This window comes from Phlebotomus papatasi, chromosome 1 (assembly GCF_024763615.1).
Source record: "Phlebotomus papatasi isolate M1 chromosome 1, Ppap_2.1, whole genome shotgun sequence".
NCBI classification, from domain to species: domain Eukaryota; kingdom Metazoa; phylum Arthropoda; class Insecta; order Diptera; family Psychodidae; genus Phlebotomus; species Phlebotomus papatasi.
In genome coordinates this window covers 67,588,382-67,596,821 of record NC_077222.1, presented here as the reverse complement: position 1 = coordinate 67,596,821, position 8,440 = coordinate 67,588,382, and the positions used below count along the sequence as shown (strand labels likewise).

The 8,440-nt window shown below is 33.2% G+C and overlaps 1 long non-coding RNA gene across 1 annotated transcript; it reads left to right on the top strand.

The window, feature by feature from the left end:
• The first annotated feature begins 1,645 nt into the window (after positions 1-1,645).
• Positions 1,646-5,281, top strand: LOC129798091 (uncharacterized). Its single transcript, XR_008751382.1, has 3 exons — positions 1,646-1,752; positions 2,147-2,341; positions 5,191-5,281. It is a non-coding gene; the product is annotated as an uncharacterized LOC129798091 (long non-coding RNA).
• Positions 5,282-8,440: the final 3,159 nt, after the last annotated feature.

Sequence of the window (8,440 nt, the reverse complement as noted above, 5' to 3'; positions counted from 1 at the left end):
ATCGAATTTATAATCCAAAAAAACTGTCATGAAAATTTCACGAAATTTTGGAGATTTTCATGAAATTTACCAAAATGACCCACGCCACTCAAAAAGTCAAAGAAGAGAATTCACTATGCATCGAAAACATATGTCAAATTTTCATTATATTTTATGAAATTTTGGATTTTCATGTTTCTGTTGTCTTACTCAAAAACAAAACAACAACATAGAATCGATTTTGGAATTTAAATTCGATTCTATGTTGTAGTTTTGTATTTGAGTAAGATCGTAGAAACATGAAAATCCAAAATTTCATTAAAAACAAAATGAAAATTTCACAAAATTTTTCGATGCATAGTGAATGATCTTCTTTGACTTTTTAAGCGACGTGGGTGATTTTGGAAAATTTCATGAAAATTTCCAAAATTTCCAAAATTTGATGAAAATTTCATGAGAGTTTTTTTGGAATTCGAATTCGATTCTATGTTGAAGTTTTGTATTTGAGTAAGATAATGGAAACATGAAAATCAAAAATTTAATAAAAAAAAAAACAATGAAAATTTCACGAAAGTTTTCGATGCATAGTGAATGGTCTTCTTTGACTTTTTAAGAGTAATGGGTGATTTTGGAAAATTTCATGAAAATTTCCAAAATTTCCAAAATTTCATGAAATTTTCATGACAGTGTTTTTGGAATTTAAATTCGATTTTATTTTGTAGTTTTGTTTTGGAGTAAGATAATATAAACATGAAAATCCAAAGTTTTTTAAAAACAAAATGAAAATTCTACAATAGTTTGCGATGCATAGTGAATGCTCTTCTTTGACTTTTTAAGTAGCATGGGTGATTTTGGAAAATTTCATGACAATTTAGGTTAGTAAAACCAGAAAAATCAAACTTTCTTGAATATGTCGTGCAACTCGTTTCCGTGAGATAGTCATTTCATAGAGGAAGCAGGATCTGATCAGTTCTGAATGAATGTGAGGGAAAAAGCAGATGAAATCCAGAAGAAAAAAATCTCTGGGATAGTCATCTTTTCAGGCTTTCTAAGATTTTGGCAATTCGGGGTTTCGATTCAATCGGGATTACAGCTTTCAGGATTTTAGCGTTCGAAATGTTGAAATCCGGAATATTGACCGGTACCCTATTTTACTATGTAATATTTATAGACAAAATTTTCAATGATGTTCTTATAAGAATCAATGGATTCAATAAGTGGTAGTGGAAAGATACACAACTTTTATAGATATATTTTTTAATACTTCTAAAACTATATTTTTTTTACCGTAAATAAGCTTGAAAACCTGGAAAAGTCTTGTTCCGAGATCAATTACAATAGTTGTAACGTGGTTTGTGAGAAATTACACTAATGACTGCCTCAGCACCGGTTTTCCCAAATCTCAATAATTTAATGAAAAAAAAAATTGCGGAAGATATGCTTCTTGTAAAGGAAAAAACATATTTTCCATAAATAATGAAAATTTTTATAACCTCTAACTAAATATTTCCTCGGAAATAAAGATTTTTTTCTCAAGAAGATTCTGGCACAATTCATCAAAAATGCATAGTTTTCGGTCGAGAGTATATGCTAAATCTGTGAATGTGTGAACAGCCGGGTTGTGCCAGTTGTGACAGTAATGTCATGTCAAGTCATGTGCAAGACATCTGTGTAAAGTGAAGGATAGTGAAAATTTGGCTTAAACTCAGTGTAAATTAATAAAAAAACGCAATTTCTCAAGTAAAGCCAAACAGGATATTTGTAAGGAAGTGGGTAAGTCCTAAAAGAGTGCCTTTTATAATTGTTTAAGTGAATATTTGAGATGCTTGGCTTGTTCATGGGCCGAAGGGAAAAATCCACGCGCGATGCTTGACGCCATCTTTCCAATTCTTATTGGAAAATAAAGGCTTCCGCGGAACTCTTGGGGCCTCGTGAATATGAGGAGCGATGTAGAGTATTTTCCGTAGAAATTTAGAGTGTAGTTGTCTCAATTAGCCCATTCGATTGTTTTGCTCAAGCTCTGTTAGCGCATGTTAAGAAGGGTGGAGGGGGCGAAGTTGACGGTCAATTTGACAAATATAGATGCTTTTTTTCTACAGTATTTTCCCTGTCTTGACAATATTAATGCTCAGCAAGCAGTAAAAAAATTGTTTATTTGAACCAACAGGAGCTCCTGCCACAATCTCCTGCAGCTGCACTTAAATAATCAAACTATCTGGACCAGTTTCGTGCTACAAGATTTTCTGGAAAATCGGGGAATCTCAGTGCAAGTAGTGCAAGTCTCATTTGAGCTCCGGAGAGACAGCCCGTGAAGCGAGGTGATCTCTAAAATCTGGAAATCCTCATCTTGGACTCATTGAAGGTACGTAAATTGTACAACAAGGGATTTTTTTATAATTGTGTAATTTTTCATTTAGTTGTAACAATTTCTTCAGGTATGCTTGGAACCTTGAAAGTGTTTTTTTTTGTCTTTGTTTACTGTGGAGTTTTCCTTCATGCCCAACGCACAATAAATTTTCTTTAGTAAACATGTTTTTGACATTTCAATGAGAGTGAGTGAGATCTAAATCTAGTCATCTCGCTCATTCTCATAGACAATTTTGAAAACATATTTACAAACAAAAGTTATTGTGCGTTGGGCATAATACAGTAAAAAATTATAGAAAATCTAGACATTAAGGGATACATGGGTTTGTCAGCCAATAATTTAGCAAATTTTTAACGATTTTCAAAAGTATAAGAAATTATTGCACTCACGTTCTTACGTATATAAAATAGCAGCATTTAAAAATTCAGTTTTGGGGGTTTGCTTTTAAAAGACCTCTTTTAAAAATCTTTGCGGTAGTCAGCATAACTTGATAAGTTGATTCTAAATTATATAAAACTGCTTTCTCTTGGAGTTCGAGCAGTTAAAATCGAAATATTTTCAGTTAGCAGATAAATATAGCTCAATAGTGAATGATGGATTTTTGAAGAAATCAAAATTTGGATTTTTGACAGAGTTTTATACGAAACTGTTCAGTTTTAGGTTCAATTTATTCCAAGTTGTGTCTTAAATAATTCTTTTTGATCTATACAATAGAATACAGAATACAGTAGCAGCTCTCCTTTTCGGGGAATGTAATACTCAATGTCACCAGTTGAGAAATTGGAATTTTTGAGAATGGGGTTTTGAGATTTTTTAATTTTATCAGAAAAGGAACTCGAAAGGTTGTTTCAAAAGAAAATTTTGGCATAGCTCAGAATCTAGTATCGTTTTAAATAGAACAAAATTATTTTTTTTTACGTTTATTTTGATGTAGGAAAGACAGGTGTAGAATTGGCCACGCATGGTATTACACGGTGGGGTGTTATAGGTGGCTTTAGCAGGAATATTGAGGAAACCACTACTTATTCAAAACAAACACATCCCTCCTGTTCATTGAACTATTTTTCAGTCTCGTTCAAACATTTTTTGTGCAAATTATACGCAATGAAAAAAATCATTTGTTGTCTAATTCTGCCCCGGTCTCCTCTAGTGGGCTATTTCTGCTATTCTGTACATTGTTCAGTTTGCAAAATTTATTTTTCAATTTACAATGTTTCGTGAAAAATGTCCATTCAGACGCTTCAATCATTTACACCGGATGGGACTTGAACTTACAACAGTGACAGTAGATTCGTTGATCGCACTGCCCAAGAGCCGAATTTTCTTACCAATTACACTGTGGACCCTCCAAAACAAAATTATCTTTCAAATAAAAAAAAGTTGGAAAAATATCAATTCGGTCCTGAAATACAGTAGGGGAAATTTCCTATGTTTTGCACGGTACTAAGCTTCAGAATGACCAAATTTTTCCTATGTTTTTCAATTAATGTGACCCATCGCAACCAAATTTTAAAAACTTGGGGAAAGTGTCCTGTCTATAAAATATATTGCGGAGTCACATTTATTCAAAAACAATTTGCAACTTCGGCCACTTCTTTTATTCCTCAAATTGTCATGAATTCTTAGTTTCTTTCATATTCTAAAGATCATACAATGCAAAAAAAAAACAAAATATATCGGTTCGACGAACGAGATGATGTGAAAAAGATTTAAGAAGAATTCCGGAAGAGCAAGGAACTATGATAATCAAGGTTGCCCAAATATTACCATATGCTGCGTCAATATTTTTATTCACTACAACTGTAAAATATATTAAGAATGATTTTAAAGAAAACAAAGACGATAAACTGTCCACAACGTTCGAAACAACACTCCTTTAAAAGAAGTAGCAAAAAATCCAATTTGTATTAAAAAATATTACACTGCAAACATAAACTTTGGCGCCTTCATTCAAACATGCTGAAATTTGGTGCACTTACTATACTTTAACATATACAAAAATCAAAAATATCTGAGGCCATGAATGAGTGATTTACGCTTTTCTTGCTCGAATCGAGATGGATAAGCGAATTAAAAAAATTGTATTAAATTTTCGAAGATAATTCAATTTTTTGTAATCAATTTATCTACAGCGTTTAACGATTCACTGGAAGTAGAAAATATTTTATGTTGTCCAATATTTTGTAAGGGGAATAGGAACCGTTGAATTGGTGTACCTTTGAAATTTGATTTTTTCTTTTTTTTAGAGGAACTGAATATTCTCGTACTGTAATTTAGCTTCACAATTGGTTTGTCGACTTAAATTACATCTTGTAAAAAATCCAGTTCCATTTAATAAAGGGAAAACCATATTTCAGAGGTACCCATACACGGTAAAAAATTTCGGCACATATTTGTTCCAAAATTAGCTCGTCTACGGACACCCAAATTTTTCGAACAAATTTGTATTTATTTGGGACAAATTTGTATGTATTTGGGATTAAAATGTCTTCTTAAGATACAATTTTGTTTCAAAAATGTTTGTTCCAAAGTAAATTTATTCCAGTATTTCGGTCGGTGACCGAAAGTTTTTACCGTGTACTCAAAAGTGTCCTACTTCCTCCTAACGTTTTTTTTATTGACAATTAACTTCTTTAAATTTGTAATCTTTTAAAGTTGTCGATAGTTGTAAAACAATTTTACAATTTATAATTTCAGTTATTACTTTTATGAAGAATTTTTGAAATATTCATATTATGCTAGATTTTAAAAGAATTTTTTCGTACTTACCTTTGATGTTTTAGTAGAACTTCTGTATAAAACTTATTCACTTTTTTTTAACTCTGGTTTTTCTTTATTGACAGATATTCAAATCGAAAAGACTTGAAGCTAGGACTAAAGACTAGTGTTGTCATCAAAATGTTTAGAAACCAAGGAGAATTCGCCAGAGGTATGTAAATTATAGATGACACTTGAGTAGTATAGCTGTGAAAAATTTACTGAGTCTAAACAAACTTTCTTAAAAATTGTTTTCATGAAATTCAAAAAATCATATCTCCGGTTCTATGTGACCGATTTTGATGAATGAGGGCTTAAACGAAAGATTTCACCAAATACTACAACTTTCTAAAATATTTGAACTTCGTGGGACCAACACCAGGGGCGCCACAGTCGAAAAACCAATTTCAATATCACATAACCTCAATTATCTCGACTGTCGCTGAACCGATTTTGATGATTACTTCAACATAATTGTAGAGGACATTTGTCTCTACATTTCGTCCATACATCATTTTCCACTCAGACTACGCTATCACTCCGATTTTGCCGTTTAAGTGTGAAAAATTGATTTTTCCCATAATAACGCTTTGAAACCACTCAGGTGCCAATTTAACTGCTTCCACTCGACCAAGACACTTAAAATAGGGTTTTAAATGGAAAGTGTCACAAAATACAACAACTCTTTGATATAGTTGATTTTCATCAAATGAACACTTGGGGCGCTCTAGATAGTCGAAAAAAGGAGTTCAGAAACAAACAACCTCAATTATCTCGGCTTCTATTCAATGGATAAGATCATGTTCTACGGCAAAATTATAGAGAACATTCTGGTCTACATTTCACACATACATCATTTTTCTGTCAGTCCATCCAAATCCTTGATAGTTTGGTTTAAATACAAAATTTGTATAATTTCACGAATTTGATTCAGAATAACTGAATGGGGTCCCCCAACTTCAGCTCTAAATCGAATTTGCGTACATTTCGAGTTAGCTCACATTAAGAATCTCACCCACATAAGCCGGTTAGGATTATCTGTCCCTTTACTTATATATAATATTAATTTGTGTTAATCATCTTATTGAAGCATCTTTTTGTCTAATACAGAGAAAAGTGCAGAGTTAATGCTTTTAATGTAGTTTATTATTATTCCTTTACCATGCTTTCGTTTTCTTTTTATCACCCCGTGTGGTCAGATTTATTGCAAGAATTTTTGCGGAGAAAACTTTGTATAAAAGCTTAAACCTTTAAGGACGAGACGGTCAAAAATTGGGGGCCAGAAAAAATCACGCTTTCTGACGTTTTAGAACAAAACATAGCTTTAGAAAGCCGAAGGAAAATTTCATTTCGAGGTCACCGGTGACGCAACCATCCTTAAAGGGTTATAACAAACAGCGAGTTCGTGTTCAATAGATTCTGAACGCTGTGGGATTTTTGCATAAGTAGGAAATGTCTGCCTGGACAAACCCTAAAACATATCCAAAATTAAAAATCGCACGACGTGTTTCAATAAATATCAAAAACATGGTTTTTGCAATGAAGAGGAGAGGTGAGGTAAATTGGGGGGATATATTAACGATCCTGGGGTCGACTTATGGGAAGGCCACCGAAGGCCCCAAGTCTCTATCTTTAACCGTTTGACCTCTAGAGCTAGAGAAACGGCCAGGCGGATCAGACGAATAGACCGCTCAAACAGTGTGGCATCATTTCTCGGAAATAAACTTAAACGCGAAATTATTTATGTTGAGAAAAGTAGTCCCTACAGGGTGAGGGACAACAATTTTATGAGGTCAAAATATCTGTGGATTACCCTCTCGGTGAAGGTCGAGCAATAAAATGTTTCATTTTTTTTCAATTCTGCTTGTTTTAATCTCTTAAATTTTTGAATATTTTAAGGATGTTCATGAAGATTATATCTAGCGTAAATATTTGAAGACTCAGTCTCTTTTGTATTATAAGTTCTTTTTTTAGGCTCTCGGTTGATTATTTTTTTCCCAGTTTCCTCAAATTTAAATTTTCTAATCATTTTGTATATTCGAAGTCTTTTTCAGAACTTATTTCATTTACATTTTGTAATTGTCTTATAAATATTGTTTTCAGGCAGTTGCGATGAATTATCCAAAAAATTCCAATGTGGTCTATGCTCATGCAGTTTTTCAACACCTGATGAACTAATACAACATATTAAAAGCAATCACTCACATGACCAAAACGTTTACGAGTGCATGCAGGATAACTGCTTCAAAAAATTTACTGCGTTGAATAGATTTAAGAAACACCTAAATAGCGACCACAGCAATATTAATGATGGGAATCTTCCCTTGATGTCGAATATTAGTTCATCATCAACAATATCCGAAACTGATCACACAGCAGTGTCTACAAAATATGGAAGAAATGACAGCAATGAGAACTCTCCAGAACAAGTCGAAATCAACTCTTCAGATCAAATTCAGATCAACTCTCCACATGTGCCAAGTTCGCTGAACCCCATTTTTGAAATGCTGAGGAAAGATTTTGAAGATCATTTACTAAAAATAATACTTCGTCTACATAATATTGACCACTTTAACAGGCAGGATGTTTTACTGATTCAAAGCCTCGTCTCTGAACACTGCCTAAAGCCAATTTCAAACTATTTAAAACAACTGAGACTCTGTGACAATAATTCTTCAGATTTGCATCAGATGACATTTTTATTGGACCATGCCTTTGACGGATTTTCATCTGAATACAAGTTTAAAAAATATATGGAAGAAAAGGGCCTTTTTGAACCGCCTAAGTCTTTCTCGATTAATAATGAGTTGGTTCTCACTCAAAAACATGGACATTGCGTATTGGACGAAAAGGAAACGAAAGGGGTCATAATGCCAATAAGATTCCAACTCATTAAATATTTTGAGTGCGATGGTGTATACACCAACATTTTGACTAGATTGAGAGAAGCGGAGTCGTCACCTAATCTCATCAACTTTGCATCCAGTGAACTATGGAAAAGTAAGTCTCAACATTTTGAGGGCAAAACAGTTTTTCCAGTTTTCCTGTACTTTGACGACTTCGAGGTAAATAATCCGTTAGGTCCTCATTCGTCAAGCATTTGCGGATCGTATTACCACATACCCGTTTTACCACGAGAGAATTTATCTCAACTTCAACATATTTTCCCGGCAGCATTCTTTAAGACAAGTGATCATAAGGATCATGGAAATGAATTTGTGTTATATGAAATAATAGACGCATTTAAGGACCTTTATGAGAATGGTGTGGTGATTCGCGTCAATGACGAAGATATTAGAATTCATTTTCTTCTGTGTCAAATCTTGGGAGATAACA